A 21446-nucleotide genomic window follows, 5' to 3' on the forward strand; every position below is an offset into this window, starting at 1 on the left:
AAGATTTCGAAAATTTTGATGAAAAATAGCCGTCATTTCCTTCCCGTTGGAGATATTTCGACGTTTAAGCACTCGTTGAACTCCATTTCACAGTGCTAATGCAATGCACAACCATTTAAGCGTCGAAACAATCGAAATATCTCGCAAATCGCGAAGATTTCGAAAATTTTAGCGAAAAATAGCCGTCATTTCCTTCCCGATGGAGATATTTCGACGTTTAAGCACTCGTTGAACTCCATTTCAAAGTGCTAATGCAATGAACAACCATTTAAGCGTCGAAACAATCAAAATATCTCGCAAATCGCGAAGATTTCGAAAATTTTGATGAAAAATAGCCGTCATTTCCTTCCCCTTGGAGATATTTCGACGTTTAAGCACTCGTTGAACTCCATTTCACAGTGCTAATGCAATGCACAACGTTTAAGCGTCGAAACAATCAAAATATCTCGCAAATCGCGAAGATTTCGAAAATTTTAGCGAAAAATAGCCGTCATTTCCTTCCCGTTGGAGATATTTCGACGTTCAAGCACTCGTTGAACTCCATTTCACAGTGCTAATGCAATGCACAACGTTTAAGCGTCGAAACAATCAAAATATCTCGCAAATCGCGAAGATTTCGAAAATTTTGATGAAAAATAGCCGTCATTTCCTTCCCGTTGGAGATATTTCGAGGTTTAAGCACTCGTTGAACTCCATTTCACAGTGCTAATGCAATGCACAACCATTTAAGCGTCGAAACAATCAAAATATCTCGCAAATCGCGAAGATTTCGAAAATTTTAGCGAAAAATAGCCGTCATTTCCTTCCCGTTGGAGATATTTCGACGTTTAAGCACTCGTTGAACTCCATTTCACAGTGCTAATGCAATGCACAACCATTTAAGCGTCGAAACAATCAAAATATCTCGCAAATCGCGAAGATTTCGAAAATTTTGATGAAAAATAGCCGTCATTTCCTTCCCGATGGAGATATTTCGACGTTTAAGCACTCGTTGAACTCCATTTCACAGTGCTAATGCAATGCACAACCATTTAAGCGTCGAAACAATCAAAATATCTCGCAAATCGCGAAGATTTCGAAAATTTTAGCGAAAAATAGCAGTCATTTCCTTCCCGTTGGAGATATTTCGACGTTTAAGCACTCGTTGAACTCCATTTCACAGTGCTAATGCAATGCATAACCATTTAAGCGTCGAAACAATCAAAATATCTCGTAAATCGCGAAGATTTCGAAAATTTTGATGAAAAATAGCCGTCATTTCCTTCCCGATGGAGATATTTCGACGTTTAAGCACTCGTTGAACTCCATTTCACAGTGCTAATGAAATGAACAACCATTTAAGCGTCGAAACAATCAAAATATCTCGCAAATCGCGAAGATTTCGAAAATTTTAGCGAAAAATAGCCGTCATTTCCTTCCCGTTGGAGATATTTCGACGTTTAAGCACTCGTTGAACTCCATTTCACAGTGCTAATGCAATGCACAACCATTTAAGCGTCGAAACAATCAAAATATCTCGCAAATGGCGAAGATTTCGAAAATTTTGAGGAAAAACAGCCGTCATTTCCTTCCCGTTGGAGATATTTCGACGTTCAAGCACTCGTTGAACTCCATTTCACAGTGCTAATGCAATGCACAACCATTTAAGCGTCGAAACAATCAAAATATCTCGCAAATCGCGAAGATTTCGAAAATTTTAGCGAAAAATAGCCGTCATTTCCTTCCCGTTGGAGATATTTCGACGTTTAAGCACTCGTTGAACTCCATTTCACAGTGCTAATGCAATGCACAACCATTTAAGCGTCGAAACAATCAAAATATCTCGCAAATCGCGAAGATTTCGAAAATTTTGATGAAAAATAGCCGTCATTTCCTTCCCGATGGAGATATTTCGACGTTTAAGCACTCGTTGAACTCCATTTCACAGTGCTAATGCAATGCACAACCATTTAAGCGTCGAAACAATCAAAATATCTCGCAAATCGCGAAGATTTCGAAAATTTTAGCGAAAAATAGCAGTCATTTCCTTCCCGTTGGAGATATTTCGACGTTTAAGCACTCGTTGAACTCCATTTCACAGTGCCAATGCAATGCATAACCATTTAAGCGTCGAAACAATCAAAATATCTCGCAAATCGCGAAGATTTCGAAAATGTTGATGAAAAATAGCCGTCATTTCCTTCCCGATGGAGATATTTCGACGTTTAAGCACTCGTTGAACTCCATTTCACAGTGCTAATGCAATGCACAACCATTTAAGCGTCGAAACAATCAAAATATCTCGCAAATCGCGAAGATTTCGAAAATTTTGATGAAAAATAGCCGTCATTTCCTTCCCGATGGAGATATTTCGACGTTTAAGCACTCGTTGAACTCCATTTCACAGTGCTAATGCAATGCACAACCATTTAAGCGTCGAAACAATCAAAATATCTCGCAAATCGCGAAGATTTCGAAAATTTTAGCGAAAAATAGCAGTCATTTCCTTCCCGTTGGAGATATTTCGACGTTTAAGCACTCGTTGAACTCCATTTCACAGTGCCAATGCAATGCATAACCATTTAAGCGTCGAAACAATCAAAATATCTCGCAAATCGCGAAGATTTCGAAAATGTTGATGAAAAATAGCCGTCATTTCCTTCCCGATGGAGATATTTCGACGTTTAAGCACTCGTTGAACTCCATTTCACAGTGCTAATGAAATGAACAACCATTTAAGCGTCGAAACAATCAAAATATCTCGCAAATCGCGAAGATTTCGAAAATTTTAGCGAAAAATAGCCGTCATTTCCTTCCCGTTGGAGATATTTCGACGTTTAAGCACTCGTTGAACTCCATTTCACAGCGCTAATGCAATGCACAACCATTTAAGCGTCGAAACAATCAAAATATCTCGCAAATCGCGAAGATTTCGAAAATTTTAGCGAAAAATAGCCGTCATTTCCTTCCCGTTGGAGATATTTCGACGTTCAAGCACTCGTTGAACTCCATTTCACAGTGCTAATGCAATGCACAACGTTTAAGTGTCGAAACAATCAAAATATCTCGCAAATCGCGAAGATTTCGAAAATTTTAGCGAAAAATAGCCGTCATTTCCTTCCCGTTGGAGATATTTCGACGTTTAAGCACTCGTTGAACTCCATTTCACAGTGCTAATGCAATGCACAACCATTTAAGCGTCGAAACAATCAAAATATCTCGCAAATCGCGAAGATTTCGAAAATTTTAGCGAAAAATAGCCGTCATTTCCTTCCCGTTGGAGATATGTCGACGTTTAAGCACTCGTTGAACTCCATTTCACAGTGCTAATGCAATGCACAACCATTTAAGCGTCGAAACAATCAAAATATCTCGCAAATCGCGAAGATTTCGAAAATTTTGATGAAAAATAGCCGTCATTTCCTTCCCGTTGGAGATATTTCGACGTTTAAGCACTCGTTGAACTCCATTTCACAGTGCTAATGCAATGCACAACCATTTAAGCGTCGAAACAATCAAAATATCTCGCAAATCGCGAAGATTTCGAAAATTTTAGCGAAAAATAGCCGTCATTTCCTTCCCGTTGGAGATATTTCGACGTTTAAGCACTCGTTGAACTCCATTTCACAGTGCTAATGCAATGCACAACCATTTAAGCGTCGAAACAATCAAAATATCTCGCAAATGGCGAAGATTTCGAAAATTTTGAGGAAAAACAGCCGTCATTTCCTTCCCGTTGGAGATATTTCGACGTTCAAGCACTCGTTGAACTCCATTTCACAGTGCTAATGCAATGCACAACCATTTAAGCTTCGAAACAATCAAAATATCTCGCAAATCGCGAAGATTTCGAAAATTTTGATGAAAAATAGCCGTCATTTCCTTCCCGTTGGAGATATTTCGACGTTTAAGCACTCGTTGAACTACATTTCACAGTGCTAATGCAATGCACAACCATTTAAGCGTCGAAACAATCAAAATATCTCGCAAATCGCGAAGATTTCGAAAATGTTGATGAAAAATAGCCGTCATTTCCTTCCCGTTGGAGATATTTCGAGGTTTAAGCACTCGTTGAACTCCATTTCACAGTGCTAATGCAATGCACAACCATTTAAGCGTCGAAACAATCAAAATATCTCGCAAATCGCGAAGATTTCGAATATTTTAGCGAAAAATAGCCGGCATTTCCTTCCCGTTGGAGATATTTCGACGTTTAAGCACTCGTTGAACTCCATTTCACAGTGCCAATGCAATGCACAACCATTTAAGCGTCGAAACAATCAAAATATCTCGCAAATCGCGAAGATTTCGAAAATTTTAGCGAAAAATAGCCGTCATTTCCTTCCCGTTGGAGATATTTCGACGTTTAAGCACTCGTTGAACTCCATTTCACAGTGCTAATGCAATGCACAACCATTTAAGCGTCGAAACAATCAAAATATCTCGCAAATGGCGAAAATTTCGAAAATTTTGAGGAAAAACAGCCGTCATTTCCTTCCCGTTGGAGATATTTCGACGTTCAAGCACTCGTTGAACTCCATTTCACAGTGCTAATGCAATGCACAACCATTTAAGCGTCGAAACAATCAAAATATCTCGCAAATCGCGAAGATTTCGAAAATTTTAGCGAAAAATAGCCGTCATTTCCTTCCCGTTAGAGATATTTCGACGTTTAAGCACTCGTTGAACTACATTTCACAGTGCTAATGCAATGCACAACCATTTAAGCGTCGAAACAATCAAAATATCTCGCAAATGGCGAAGATTTCGAAAATTTTGAGGAAAAACAGCCGTCATTTCCTTCCCGTTGGAGATATTTCGACGTTCAGGCACTCGTTGAACTCCATTTCACAGTGCTAATGCAATGCACAACCATTTAAGCGTCGAAACAATCAAAATATCTCGCAAATCGCGAAGATTTCGAAAATTTTAGCGAAAAATAGCCGTCATTTCCTTCCCGTTGGAGATATTTCGACGTTTAAGCACTCGTTGAACTACATTTCACAGTGCTAATGCAATGCACAACCATTTAAGCGTCGAAACAATCAAAATATCTCGCAAATCGCGAAGATTTCGAAAATGTTGATGAAAAATAGCCGTCATTTCCTTCCCGTTGGAGATATTTCGACGTTTAAGCACTCGTTGAACTCCATTTCACAGTGCTAATGCAATGCACAACCATTTAAGCGTCGAAACAATCAAAATATCTCGCAAATCGCGAAGATTTCGAAAATTTTAGCGAAAAATAGCCGTCATTTCCTTCCCGTTGGAGATATTTCGACGTTTAAGCACTCGTTGAACTCCATTTCACAGCGCTAATGCAATGCACAACCATTTAAGCGTCGAAACAATCAAAATATCTCGCAAATCGCGAAGATTTCGAAAATTTTAGCGAAAAATAGCCGTCATTTCCTTCCCGTTGGAGATATTTCGACGTTCAAGCACTCGTTGAACTCCATTTCACAGTGATAATGCAATGCACAACGTTTAAGTGTCGAAACAATCAAAATATCTCGCAAATCGCGAAGATTTCGAAAATTTTAGCGAAAAATAGCCGTCATTTCCTTCCCGTTGGAGATATTTCGACGTTTAAGCACTCGTTGAACTCCATTTCACAGTGCTAATGCAATGCACAACCATTTAAGCGTCGAAACAATCAAAATATCTCGCAAATCGCGAAGATTTCGAAAATTTTAGCGAAAAATAGCCGTCATTTCCTTCCCGTTGGAGATATGTCGACGTTTAAGCACTCGTTGAACTCCATTTCACAGTGCTAATGCAATGCACAACCATTTAAGCGTCGAAACAATCAAAATATCTCGCAAATCGCGAAGATTTCGAAAATTTTGATGAAAAATAGCCGTCATTTCCTTCCCGTTGGAGATATTTCGACGTTTAAGCACTCGTTGAACTCCATTTCACAGTGCTAATGCAATGCACAACCATTTAAGCGTCGAAACAATCAAAATATCTCGCAAATCGCGAAGATTTCGAAAATTTTAGCGAAAAATAGCCGTCATTTCCTTCCCGTTGGAGATATTTCGACGTTTAAGCACTCGTTGAACTCCATTTCACAGTGCTAATGCAATGCACAACCATTTAACCGTCGAAACGATCAAAATATCTCGCAAATCGCGAAGATTTCGAAAATTTTGAGGAAAAACAGCCGTCATTTCCTTCCCGTTGGAGATATTTCGACGTTCAAGCACTCGTTGAACTCCATTTCACAGTGCTAATGCAATGCACAACCATTTAAGCGTCGAAACAATCAAAATATCTCGCAAATGGCGAAAATTTCGAAAATTTTGAGGAAAAACAGCCGTCATTTCCTTCCCGTTGGAGATATTTCGACGTTCAAGCACTCGTTGAACTCCATTTCACAGTGCTAATGCAATGCACAACCATTTAAGCGTCGAAACAATCAAAATATCTCGCAAATCGCGATGATTTCGAAAATTTTAGCGAAAAATAGCCGTCATTTCCTTCCCGTTGGAGATATTTCGACGTTTAAGCACTCGTTGAACTACATTTCACAGTGCTAATGCAATGCACAACCATTTAAGCGTCGAAACAATCAAAATATCTCGCAAATGGCGAAGATTTCGAAAATTTTGAGGAAAAACAGCCGTCATTTCCTTCCCGTTGGAGATATTTCGACGTTCAAGCACTCGTTGAACTCCATTTCACAGTGCTAATGCAATGCACAACCATTTAAGCGTCGAAACAATCAAAATATCTCGCAAATCGCGATGATTTCGAAAATTTTAGCGAAAAATAGCCGTCATTTCCTTCCCGTTGGAGATATTTCGACGTTTAAGCACTCGTTGAACTACATTTCACAGTGCTAATGCAATGCACAACCATTTAAGCGTCGAAACAATCAAAATATCTCGCAAATGGCGAAGATTTCGAAAATTTTGAGGAAAAACAGCCGTCATTTCCTCCCCGTTGGAGATATTTCGACGTTCAAGCACTCGTTGAACTCCATTTCACAGTGCTAATGCAATGCATAACCATTTAAGCGTCGAAACAATCAAAATATCTCGCAAATCGCGAAGATTTCGAAAATTTTAGCGAAAAATAGCCGTCATTTCCTTCCCGTTGGAGATATTTCGACGTTTAAGCACTCGTTGAACTACATTTCACAGTGCTAATGCAATGCACAACCATTTAAGCGTCGAAACAATCAAAATATCTCGCAAATGGCGAAGATTTCGAAAATTTTGAGGAAAAACAGCCGTCATTTCCTTCCCGTTGGAGATATTTCGACGTTCAAGCACTCGTTGAACTCCATTTCACAGTGCTAATGCAATGCACAACCATTTAAGCGTCGAAACAATCAAAATATCTCGCAAATCGCGAAGATTTCGAAAATTTTAGCGAAAAATAGCCGTCATTTCCTTCCCGTTGGAGATATTTCGACGTTTAAGCACTCGTTGAACTCCATTTCACAGCGCTAATGCAATGCACAACCATTTAAGCGTCGAAACAATCAAAATATCTCGCAAATCGCGAAGATTTCGAAAATGTTGATGAAAAATAGCCGTCATTTCCTTCCCGTTGGAGATATTTCGACGTTCAAGCACTCGTTGAACTCCATTTCACAGTGCTAATGCAATGCACAACGTTTAAGTGTCGAAACAATCAAAATATCTCGCAAATCGCGAAGATTTCGAAAATTTTAGCTAAAAATAGCCGTCATTTCCTTCCCGTTGGAGATATTTCGACGTTTAAGCACTCGTTGAACTCCATTTCACAGTGCTAATGCAATGCACAACAATTTAAGCGTCGAAACAATCAAAATATCTCGCAAATCGCGAAGATTTCGAAAATTTTAGCGAAAAATAGCCGTCATTTCCTTCCCGTTGGAGATATGTCGACGTTTAAGCACTCGTTGAACTCCATTTCACAGTGCTAATGCAATGCACAACCATTTAAGCGTCGAAACAATCAAAATATCTCGCAAATCGCGAAGATTTCGAAAATTTTGATGAAAAATAGCCGTCATTTCCTTCCCGTTGGAGATATTTCGACGTTTAAGCACTCGTTGAACTCCATTTCACAGTGCTAATGCAATGCACAACCATTTAAGCGTCGAAACAATCAAAATATCTCGCAAATCGCGAAGATTTCGAAAATTTTAGCGAAAAATAGCCGTCATTTCCTTCCCGTTGGAGATATTTCGACGTTTAAGCACTCGTTGAACTCCATTTCACAGTGCTAATGCAATGCACAACCATTTAACCGTCGAAACGATCAAAATATCTCGCAAATCGCGAAGATTTCGAAAATTTTGAGGAAAAACAGCCGTCATTTCCTTCCCGTTGGAGATATTTCGACGTTCAAGCACTCGTTGAACTCCATTTCACAGTGCTAATGCAATGCACAACCATTTAAGGGTCGAAACAATCAAAATATCTCGCAAATCGCGAAGATTTCGAAAATTTTAGCGAAAAATAGCCGTCATTTCCTTCCCGTTGGAGATATTTCGACGTTTAAGCACTCGTTGAACTCCATTTCACAGTGCTAATGCAATGCACAACCATTTAAGCGTCGAAACAATCAAAATATCTCGCAAATCGCGAAGATTTCGAAAATTTTGATGAAAAATAGCCGTCATTTCCTTCCCGTTGGAGATATTTCGACGTTTAAGCACTCGTTGAACTCCATTTCACAGTGCTAATGCAATGCACAACCATTTAAGCGTCGAAACAATCAAAATATCTCGCAAATCGCGAAGATTTCGAAAATTTTGACGAAAAATAGCCGTCATTTCCTTCCCGTTGGAGATATTTCGACGTTTAAGCACTCGTTGAACTCCATTTCACAGTGCTAATGCAATGCACAACGTTTAAGCGTCGAAACAATCAAAATATCTCGCAAATCGCGAAGATTTCGAAAATTTTGATGAAAAATCGCCGTCATTTCCTTCCCGTTGGAGATATTTCGACGTTTAAGCACTCGTTGAACTCCACTTCACAGTGCTAATGCAATGCACAACCATTTAAGCGTCGAAACAATCAAAATATCTCGCAAATCGCGAAGATTTCGAAAATTTTAGCGAAAAATAGCCGTCATTTCCTTCCCGTTGGAGATATTTCGACGTTTAAGCACTCGTTGAACTCCATTTCACAGTGCTAATGCAATGCACAGCCATTTAAGCGTCGAAACAATCAAAATATCTCGCAAATCGCGAAGATTTCGAAAATTTTGATGAAAAATAGCCGCCATTTCCTTCCCGTTGGAGATATTTCGACGTTTAAGCACTCGTTGAACTCCATTTCACGGTGCTAATGCAATGCACAACCATTTAAGCGTCGAAACAATCAAAATATCTCGCAAATCGCGAAGATTTCGATAATTTTGACGAAAAATAGCCGTCATTTCTTGCCCGTTGGAGATATTTCGACGTTTAAGCACTCGTTGAACTCCATTTCACAGTGCTAATGCAATGCACAACGTTTAAGCGTCGAAACATTCAAAATATCTCGCAAATCGCGAAGATTTCGAAAATTTTGATGAAAAATAGCCGTCATTTCCTTCCCGTGGGAGATATTTCGACGTTTAAGCACTCGTTGAACTCCATTTCACAGTGCTAATGCAATGCACAACCATTTAAGGGTCGAAACAATCAAAATATCTCGCAAATCGCGAAGATTTCGAAAATTTTAGCGAAAAATAGCCGTCATTTCCTTCCCGTTGGAGATATTTCGACGTTTAAGCACTCGTTGAACTCCATTTCACAGTGCTAATGCAATGCACAACCATTTAAGCGTCGAAACAATCAAAATATCTCGCAAATCGCGAAGATTTCGAAAATTTTGATGAAAAATCGCCGTCATTTCCTTCCCGTTGGAGATATTTCGACGTTTAAGCACTCGTTGAACTCCACTTCACAGTGCTAATGCAATGCACAGCCATTTAAGCGTCGAAACAATCAAAATATCTCGCAAATCGCGAAGATTTCGAAAATTTTGATGAAAAATAGCCGCCATTTCCTTCCCGTTGGAGATATTTCGACGTTTAAGCACTCGTTGAACTCCATTTCACGGTGCTAATGCAATGCACAACCATTTAAGCGTCGAAACAATCAAAATATCTCGCAAATCGCGAAGATTTCGAAAATTTTGACGAAAAATAGCCGTCATTTCCTGCCCGTTGGAGATATTTCGACGTTTAAGCACTCGTTGAACTCCATTTCACAGTGCAAATGCAATGCACAACCATTTAAGCGTCGAAACAATCAAAATATCTCGCAAATCGCGAAGATTTCGAAAATTTTAGCGAAAAATAGCCGTCATTTCCTTCCCGTTGGAGATATTTCGACGTTTAAGCACTCGTTGAACTCGATTTCACAGTGCTAATGCAATGCACAACCATTTAAGCGTCGAAACAATCAAAATATCTCGCAAATCGCGAAGATTTCGAAAATGTTGATGAAAAATAGCCGTCATTTCCTTCCCGTTGGAGATATTTCGAGGTTTAAGCACTCGTTGAACTCCATTTCACAGTGCTAATGCAATGCACAACCATTTAAGCGTCGAAACAATCAAAATATCTCGCAAATCGCGAAGATTTCGAAAATTTTGACGAAAAATAGCCGTCATTTCCTTCCCGTTGGAGATATTTCGACGTTTAAGCACTCGTTGAACTCCATTTCACAGTGCTAATGCAATGCACAACGTTTAAGCGTCGAAACAATCAAAATATCTCGCAAATCGCGAAGATTTCGAAAATTTTGATGAAAAATCGCCGTCATTTCCTTCCCGTTGGAGATATTTCGACGTTTAAGCACTCGTTGAACTCCACTTCACAGTGCTAATGCAATGCACAACCATTTAAGCGTCGAAACAATCAAAATATCTCGCAAATCGCGAAGATTTCGAAAATTTTAGCGAAAAATAGCCGTCATTTCCTTCCCGTTGGAGATATTTCGACGTTTAAGCACTCGTTGAACTCCATTTCACAGTGCTAATGCAATGCACAGCCATTTAAGCGTCGAAACAATCAAAATATCTCGCAAATCGCGAAGATTTCGAAAATTTTGATGAAAAATAGCCGCCATTTCCTTCCCGTTGGAGATATTTCGACGTTTAAGCACTCGTTGAACTCCATTTCACGGTGCTAATGCAATGCACAACCATTTAAGCGTCGAAACAATCAAAATATCTCGCAAATCGCGAAGATTTCGATAATTTTGACGAAAAATAGCCGTCATTTCTTGCCCGTTGGAGATATTTCGACGTTTAAGCACTCGTTGAACTCCATTTCACAGTGCTAATGCAATGCACAACGTTTAAGCGTCGAAACATTCAAAATATCTCGCAAATCGCGAAGATTTCGAAAATTTTGATGAAAAATAGCCGTCATTTCCTTCCCGTGGGAGATATTTCGACGTTTAAGCACTCGTTGAACTCCATTTCACAGTGCTAATGCAATGCACAACCATTTAAGGGTCGAAACAATCAAAATATCTCGCAAATCGCGAAGATTTCGAAAATTTTAGCGAAAAATAGCCGTCATTTCCTTCCCGTTGGAGATATTTCGACGTTTAAGCACTCGTTGAACTCCATTTCACAGTGCTAATGCAATGCACAACCATTTAAGCGTCGAAACAATCAAAATATCTCGCAAATCGCGAAGATTTCGAAAATTTTGATGAAAAATCGCCGTCATTTCCTTCCCGTTGGAGATATTTCGACGTTTAAGCACTCGTTGAACTCCACTTCACAGTGCTAATGCAATGCACAGCCATTTAAGCGTCGAAACAATCAAAATATCTCGCAAATCGCGAAGATTTCGAAAATTTTGATGAAAAATAGCCGCCATTTCCTTCCCGTTGGAGATATTTCGACGTTTAAGCACTCGTTGAACTCCATTTCACGGTGCTAATGCAATGCACAACCATTTAAGCGTCGAAACAATCAAAATATCTCGCAAATCGCGAAGATTTCGAAAATTTTGACGAAAAATAGCCGTCATTTCCTGCCCGTTGGAGATATTTCGACGTTTAAGCACTCGTTGAACTCCATTTCACAGTGCAAATGCAATGCACAACCATTTAAGCGTCGAAACAATCAAAATATCTCGCAAATCGCGAAGATTTCGAAAATTTTGACGAAAAATAGCCGCCATTTCCTTCCCGTTGGAGATATTTCGACGTTTAAGCACTCGTTGAACTCGATTTCACAGTGCTAATGCAATGCACAACCATTTAAGCGTCGAAACAATCAAAATATCTCGCAAATGGCGAAGATTTCGAAAATTTTAGCGAAAAATAGCCGTCATTTCCTTCCCGTTGGAGACATTTCGACGTCTAAGCACTCGTTGAACTCCATTTCACAGTGCTAATGCAATGCACAACCGTTTAAGCGTCGAAACAATCAAAATATCTCGCAAATCGCGAAGGTTTCGAAAATTTTGATGAAAAATATCCGTCATTTCCTTCCCGTTGGAGATATTTCGACGTTTAAGCACTCGTTGAACTCTATTTCACAGTGCTAATGCAATGCACAACCATTTAAGCGTCGAAACAATCAAAATATCTCGCAAATCGCGAAGATTTCGAAAATTTTGATGACAAATAGCCGTCATTTCCTTCCCGTTGGAGATATTTCGACGTTTAAGCACTCGTTGAACTCCATTTCACAGTGCTAATGCAATGCACAACCATTTAAGCGTCGAAACAATCAAAATATCTCGCAAATCGCGAAGATTTCGAAAATTTTGATGACAAATAGCCGTCATTTCCTTCCCGTTGGAGATATTTCGACGTTTAAGCACTCGTTGAACTCCACTTCACAGTGCTAATGCAATGCACAGCCATTTAAGCGTCGAAACAATCAAAATATCTCGCAAATCGCGAAGATTTCGAAAATTTTGATGAAAAATAGCCGCCATTTCCTTCCCGTTGGAGATATTTCGACGTTTAAGCACTCGTTGAACTCCATTTCACGGTGCTAATGCAATGCACAACCATTTAAGCGTCGAAACAATCAAAATATCTCGCAAATCGCGAAGATTTCGAAAATTTTGACGAAAAATAGCCGTCATTTCCTGCCCGTTGGAGATATTTCGACGTTTAAGCACTCGTTGAACTCCATTTCACAGTGCAAATGCAATGCACAACCATTTAAGCGTCGAAACAATCAAAATATCTCGCAAATCGCGAAGATTTCGAAAATTTTAGCGAAAAATAGCCGTCATTTCCTTCCCGTTGGAGATATTTCGACGTTTAAGCACTCGTTGAACTCGATTTCACAGTGCTAATGCAATGCACAACCATTTAAGCGTCGAAACAATCAAAATATCTCGCAAATGGCGAAGATTTCGAAAATTTTAGCGAAAAATAGCCGTCATTTCCTTCCCGTTGGAGACATTTCGACGTCTAAGCACTCGTTGAACTCCATTTCACAGTGCTAATGCAATGCACAACCGTTTAAGCGTCGAAACAATCAAAATATCTCGCAAATCGCGAAGGTTTCGAAAATTTTGATGAAAAATATCCGTCATTTCCTTCCCGTTGGAGATATTTCGACGTTTAAGCACTCGTTGAACTCTATTTCACAGTGCTAATGCAATGCACAACCATTTAAGCGTCGAAACAATCAAAATATCTCGCAAATCGCGAAGATTTCGAAAATTTTGATGACAAATAGCCGTCATTTCCTTCCCGTTGGAGATATTTCGACGTTTAAGCACTCGTTGAACTCCATTTCACAGTGCTAATGCAATGCACAACCATTTAAGCGTCGAAACAATCAAAATATCTCGCAAATCGCGAAGATTTCGAAAATTTTAGCGAAAAATAGCCGTCATTTCCTTCCCGTTGGAGATATTTCGACGTTTAAGCACTCGTTGAACTCCATTTCACAGTGCTAATGCAATGCACAACCATTTAAGCGTCGAAACAATCAAAATATCTCACAAATCGTGAAGATTTCGAAAATTTTGATGAAAAATAGCCGTCATTTCCTTCCCGTTGGAGATATTCCGACGTTTAAGCACTCGTTGAACTCCATTTCACAGTGCTAATGCAATGCACAGCGTTTAAGCGACGAAACAATCAAAATATCTCGCAAATCGCGAAGATTTCGAAAATTTTAGCGAAAAAGAGCCGTCATTTCCTTCCCGTTGGAGATATTTCGACGTTTAAGCACTCGTTGAACTCCATTTCACAGTGCTAATGCAATGCACAACCATTTAAGCGTCGAAACAATCAAAATATCTCGCAAATCGCGAAGATTTCGAAAATTTTAGCGAAAAATAGCCGTCATTTCCTTCCCGTTGGAGATATTTCGACGTTTAAGCACTCGTTGAACTCCATTTCACAGTGCTGATGCAATGCACAACCATTTAAGCGTCGAAGCAATCAAAATATCTCGCAAATCGCGAAGATTTCGAAAATTTTGATGAAAAATAGCCGTCATTTCCTTCCCGTTGGAGATATTTCGACGTTTAAGCACTCGTTGAACTCCATTTCAGAGTGCTAATGCAATGCACAACCATTTAAGCGTCGAAACAATCAAAATATCTCGCAAATCGCGAAGATTTCGAAAATTTTAGCGAAAAATAGCCGTCATTTCCTTCCCGTTGGAGATATTTCGACGTTTAAGCACTCGTTGAACTCCATTTCACAGTGCTAATGGAATGCACAACCATTTAAGCGTCGAAACAATCAAAATATCTCGCAAATCGCGAAGATTTCGAAGATTTTGACGAAAAATAGCCGCCATTTCCTTCCCGTTGGAGATATTTCGACGCTTAAGCACTCGTTGAACTCCATTTCACAGTGCTAATGCAATGCATAGCGCTTAAGCGTCGAAACAATCAAAATATCTCGCAAATCGCGAAGATTTCGAAAATTTTAGCGAAAAATAGCCGCCATTTCCTTCCCGTTGGAGATATTTCGACGTTTAAGCACTCGTTGAACTCCATTTCACGGTGCTAATGCAATGCACAACCATTTAAGCGTCGAAACAATCAAAATATCTCGCAAATCGCGAAGATTTCGAAAATTTTGACGAAAAATAGCCGCCATTTCCTTCCCGTTGGAGATATTTCGACGTTTAAGCACTCGTTGAACTCCATTTCACAGTGGTAATGGAATGCACAACCATTTAAGCGTCGAAACAATCAAAATATCTCGCAAATCGCGAAGATTTCGAAAATTTTGGCGAAAAATAGCCGTCATTTCCTTCCCGTTGGAGATATTTCGACGCTTAAGCACTCGTTGAACTCCATTTCACAGTGCTAATGCAATGCACAACCATTTAAGCGTCGAAACAATCAAAATATCTCGCAAATCGCGAAGATTTCGAAAATTTTAGCGAAAAATAGCCGTCATTTCCTTCCCGTTGGAGATATTTCGACGTTTAAGCACTCGTTGAACTCCATTTCACAGTGCTAATGCAATGCACAACCATTTAAGCGTCGAAACAATCAAAATATCTCGCAAATCGCGAAGATTTCGAAAATTTTGATGAAAAATAGCCGTCATTTCCTTCCCGTTGGAGATATTTCGACGTTTAAGCACTCGTTGAACTCCATTTCACAGTGCTAATGCAATGCACAACCATTTAAGCGTCGAAACAATCAAAATATCTCGCAAATCGCGAAGATTTCGAAAATTTTGATGAAAAATCGCCGTCATTTCCTTCCCCTTGGAGATATTTCGACGTTTAAGCACTCGTTGAACTCCATTTCACAGTGCTAATGCAATGCACATCCATTTAAGCGTCGAAACAATCAAAATATCTCGCAAATCGCGAAGATTTCGAAAATTTTGATGAAAAATCGCCGTCATTTCCTTCCCGTTGGAGATATTTCGACGTTTAAGCACTCGTTGAACTCCATTTCACAGTGCTAATGCAATGCACATCCATTTAAGCGTCGAAACAATCAAAATATCTCGCAAATCGCGAAGATTTCGAAAATTTTAGCGAAAAATAGCCGTCACTTCCTTCCCGTTGGAGATATTTCGACGTTTAAGCACTCGTTGAACTCCATTTCACAGTGCTAATGCAATGCACAGCCATTTAAGCGTCGAAACAATCAAAATATCTCGCAAATCGCGAAGATTTCGAAAATTTTGATGAAAAATAGCCGCCATTTCCTTCCCGTTGGAGATATTTCGACGTTTAAGCACTCGTTGAACTCCATTTCACGGTGCTAATGCAATGCACAACCATTTAAGCGTCGAAACAATCAAAATATCTCGCAAATCGCGAAGATTTCGATAATTTTGACGAAAAATAGCCGTCATTTCTTGCCCGTTGGAGATATTTCGACGTTTAAGCACTCGTTGAACTCCATTTCACAGTGCTAATGCAATGCACAACGTTTAAGCGTCGAAACATTCAAAATATCTCGCAAATCGCGAAGATTTCGAAAATTTTGATGAAAAATAGCCGTCATTTCCTTCCCGTGGGAGATATTTCGACGTTTAAGCACTCGTTGAACTCCATTTCACAGTGCTAATGCAATGCACAACCATTTAAGGGTCGAAACAATCAAAATATCTCTCGCAAATCGCGAAGATTTCGAAAATTTTAGCGAAAAATAGCCGTCATTTCCTTCCCGTTGGAGATATTTCGACTTTTAAGCACTCGTTGAACTCCATTTCACAGTGCTAATGCAATGCACAACCATTTAAGCGTCGAAACAATCAAAATATCTCGCAAATCGCGAAGATTTCGAAAATTTTGATGAAAAATAGCCGCCATTTCCTTCCCGTTGGAGATATTTCGACGTTTAAGCACTCGTTGAACTCCATTTCACGGTGCTAATGCAATGCACAACCATTTAAGCGTCGAAACAATCAAAATATCTCGCAAATCGCGAAGATTTCGAAAATTTTGATGACAAATAGCCGTCATTTCCTTCCCGTTGGAGATATTTCGACGTTTAAGCACTCGTTGAACTCCATTTCACAGTGCTAATGCAATGCACAACCATTTAAGCGTCGAAACAATCAAAATATCTCGCAAATCGCGAAGATTTCGAAAATTTTATCGAAAAATAGCCGTCATTTCCTTCCCGATGGAGATATTTCGACGTTTAAGCACTCGTTGAACTCCATTTCACAGTGCTAATGCAACGCACTACGTTTAAGCGTCGAAACAATCAAAATATCTCGCAAATCGCGAAGGTTTCGAAAATTTTGATGAAAAATATCCGTCATTTCCTTCCCGTTGGAGATATTTCGACGTTTAAGCACTCGTTGAACTCTATTTCACAGTGCTAATGCAATGCACAACCATTTAAGCGTCGAAACAATCAAAATATCTCGCAAATCGCGAAGATTTCGAAAATTTTGATGAAAAATAGCCGTCATGTCCTTCCCGTTGGAGATATTTCGACGTTTAAGCACTCGTTGAACTCCATTTCACAGTGCTAATGCAATGCACAACCATTTAAGCGTCGAAACAATCAAAATATCTCGCAAATCGCGAAGATTTCGAAAATTTTAGCGAAAAATAGCCGTCATTTCCTTCCCGTTGGAGATATTTCGACGTTTAAGCACTCGTTGAACTCCATTTCACAGTGCTAATGGAATGCACAACCATTTAAGCGTCGAAACAATCAAAATATCTCGCAAATCGCGAAGATTTCGAAAATTTTGACGAAAAATAGCCGCCATTTCCTTCCCGTTGGAGATATTTCGACGCTTAAGCACTCGTTGAACTCCATTTCACAGTGCTAATGCAATGCATAGCGCTTAAGCGTCGAAACAATCAAAATATCTCGCAAATCGCGAAGATTTCGAAAATTTTAGCGAAAAATAGCCGCCATTTCCTTCCCGTTGGAGATATTTCGACGTTTAAGCACTCGTTGAACTCCATTTCACGGTGCTAATGCAATGCACAACCATTTAAGCTTCGAAACAATCAAGATATCTCGCAAATCGCGAAGATTTCGAAAATTTTGACGAAAAATAGCCGCCATTTCCTTCCCGTTGGAGATATTTCGACGTTTAAGCACTCGTTGAACTCCATTTCACAGTACTAATGGAATGCACAACCATTTAAGCGTCGAAACAATCAAAATATCTCGCAAATCGCGAAGATTTCGAAAATTTTGACGAAAAATAGCCGCCATTTCCTTCCCGTTGGAGATATTTCGACGCTTAAGCACTCGTTGAACTCCATTTCACAGTGCTAATGCAATGCATAGCGCTTAAGCGTCGAAACAATCAAAATATCTCGCAAATCGCGAAGATTTCGAAAATTTTAGCGAAAAATAGCCGTCATTTCCTTCCCGTTGGAGATATTTCGACGTTTAAGCACTCGTTGAACTCCATTTCACGGTGCTAATGTAATGCACAACCATTTAAGCGTCGAAACAATCAAAATATCTCGCAAATCGCGAAGATTTCGAAAATTTTGACGAAAAATAGCCGCCATTTTCCTTCCCGTTGAGATATTTCGACGTTTAAAGCACTCGTTGAACTCCATTTCACGGTGCTAATGCAATGCACAACCATTTAAGCGTCGAAACAATCAAAATATCTCGCAAATCGCGAAGATTTCGATAATTTTGACGAAAAATAGCCGTCATTTCTTGCCCGTTGGAGATATTTCGACGTTTAAGCACTCGTTGAACTCCATTTCACAGTGCTAATGCAATGCACAACGTTTAAGCGTCGAAACATTCAAAATATCTCGCAAATCGCGAAGATTTCGAAAATTTTGATGAAAAATAGCCGTCATTTCCTTCCCGTGGGAGATATTTCGACGTTTAAGCACTCGTTGAACTCCATTTCACAGTGCTAATGCAATGCACAACCATTTAAGGGTCGAAACAATCAAAATATCTCGCAAATCGCGAAGATTTCGAAAATTTTAGCGAAAAATAGCCGTCATTTCCTTCCCGTTGGAGATATTTCGACGTTTAAGCACTCGTTGAACTCTATTTCACAGTGCTAATGCAATGCACAACCATTTAAGCGTCGAAACAATCAAAATATCTCGCAAAATCGCGAAGATTTCGAAAATTTTGATGACAAATAGCCGTCATTTCCTTCCCGTTGGAGATATTTCGACGTTTAAAGCACTCGTTGAACTCCATTTCACAGTGCTAATGCAATGCACAACCATTTAAGCGTCGAAACAATCAAAATATCTCGCAAATCGCGAAGATTTCGAAAATTTTAGCGAAAAATAGCCGTCATTTCTTCCCGTTGGAGATATTTCGACGTTTAAGCACTCGTTGAACTCCATTTCACAGTGCTAATGCAATGCACCAACGTTTAAGCGTCGAAACATTCAAATATCTCGCAAATCGCGAAGATTTCGAAAATTTTGATGAAAACTAGCCGTCATTTCCTTCCGTGGGAGATATTTCGACGTTTAAGCACTCGTAGAACTCCATTTCACAGTGCTAATGCAATGCACAACCATTTAAGGGTCGAAACAATCAAAATATCTCGCAAATCGCGAAGATTTCGAAAATTTTAGCGAAAAATAGCCGTCATTTACCTTCCCGTTGGAGATATTTCGACTTTTAAGCACTCGTTGAACTCCATTTCACAGTGCTAATGCAATGCACAACCATTTAAGCGTCGAAACAATCAAAATATCTCGCAAATCGCGAAGATTTCGAAAATTTTGATGAAAAATAGCCGCCATTTCCTTCCCGTTGGAGATATTTCGACGTTTAAGCACTCGTTGAACTCCATTTCACGGTGCTAATGCAATGCACAACCATTTAAGCGTCGAAACAATCAAAAATATCTCGCAAATCGCGAAGATTTCGAAAATTTTGGACGAAAAATAGCCGTCATTTCCTGCCCGTTGGAGATATTTCGACGTTTAAGCACTCGTTGAACTCCATTTCACAGTGCAAATGCAATGCACAACCATTTAAGCGTCGAAACAATCAAAATATCTCGCAAATCGCGAAGATTTCGAAAATTTTAGCGAAAAATAGCCGTCATTTCCTTCCCGTTGGAGATATTTCGACGTTTAAGCACTCGTTGAACTCGATTTCACAGTGCTAATGCAATGCACAACCATTTAAGCGTCGAAACAATCAAAATATCTCGCAAATGGCGAAGATTTCGAAAATTTTAGCGAAAAATAGCCGTCATTTCCTTCCCGTTGGAGACATTTCGACGTCTAAGCACTCGGTTGAACTCCATTTCACAGTGCTAATGCAATGCACAACCGTTTAAGCGTCGAAACAATCAAAATATCTCGCAAATCCGCGAAGATTTCGAAAATTTTGATGACAAAATAGCCGTCATTTCCTTCCCGTTGGAGATATTTCGACGTTTAAGCACTCGTTGAACTCCATTTCACAGTGCTAATGCAATGCACAACCATTTAAGCGTCGAAACAATCAAATATCTCGCAAATCGCGAAGATTTCGAAAATTTTATCGAAAAATAGCCGTCATTTCCTTCCCGATGGAGATATTTCGACGTTTAAGCACTCGTTGAACTCCATTTCACAGTGCTAATGCAACGCACTACGTTTAAGCGTCGAAACAATCAAAATATCTCGCAAATCGCGAAGGTTTCGAAAATTTTGATGAAAAATATCCGTCATTTCCTTCCCGTTGGAGATATTTCGACGTTTAAGCACTCGTTGAACTCTATTTTCACAGTGCTAATGCAATGCAACAACCATTTAAGCGTCGAAACAATCAAAATATCTCGCAAATCGCGAAGATTTCGAAAATTTTGATGAAAAATAGCCGTCATGTCCTTCCCGTTGGAGATATTTCGACGTTTAAGCACTCGTTGAACTCCTATTTCACAGTGCTAATGCAATGCACAACCATTTAAGCGTCGAAACAATCAAAATATCTCGCAAATCGCGAAGATTTCGAAAATTTTAGCGAAAAATAGCCGTCATTTCCTTCCCGTTGGAGATATTTCGACGTTTAAGCACTCGTTGAACTCCATTTCACAGTGCTAATGGAATGCACACCCATTTAAGCGTCGAAACAATCAAAAATATCTCGCAAATCGCGAAGGATTTCGAAAATTTTGACGAAAAATAGCCGCCATTTCCTTCCCGTTGGAGATATTTCGACGCTTAAGCACTCGTTGAACTCCATTTCACAGTGCTAATGCAATGCATAGCGCTTAAGCGTCGAAACAATCAAAATATCTCGCAAAATCGCGAAGATTTCGAAAATTTTAGCGAAAAATAGCCGCCATTTCCTTCCCGTTGGAGATATTTCGACGTTTAAGCACTCGTTGAACTCCATTTCACGGTGCTAATGCAATGCACAACCATTTAAGCTTCGAAACAATCAAGATATCTCGCAAATCGCGAAGATTTCGAAAATTTTGACGAAAAATAGCCGCCATTTCCTTCCCGTTGGAGATATTTCGACGTTTAAGCACTCGTTGAACTCCATTTCACAGTACTAATGGAATGCACAACCATTTAAGCGTCGAAACAATCAAAATATCTCGCAAATCGCGAAGATTTCGAAAATTTTGACGAAAAATAGCC

Source organism: Bombus huntii, unplaced genomic scaffold (genome assembly GCF_024542735.1).
Source record: "Bombus huntii isolate Logan2020A unplaced genomic scaffold, iyBomHunt1.1 ctg00000087.1, whole genome shotgun sequence".
NCBI classification, from domain to species: domain Eukaryota; kingdom Metazoa; phylum Arthropoda; class Insecta; order Hymenoptera; family Apidae; genus Bombus; species Bombus huntii.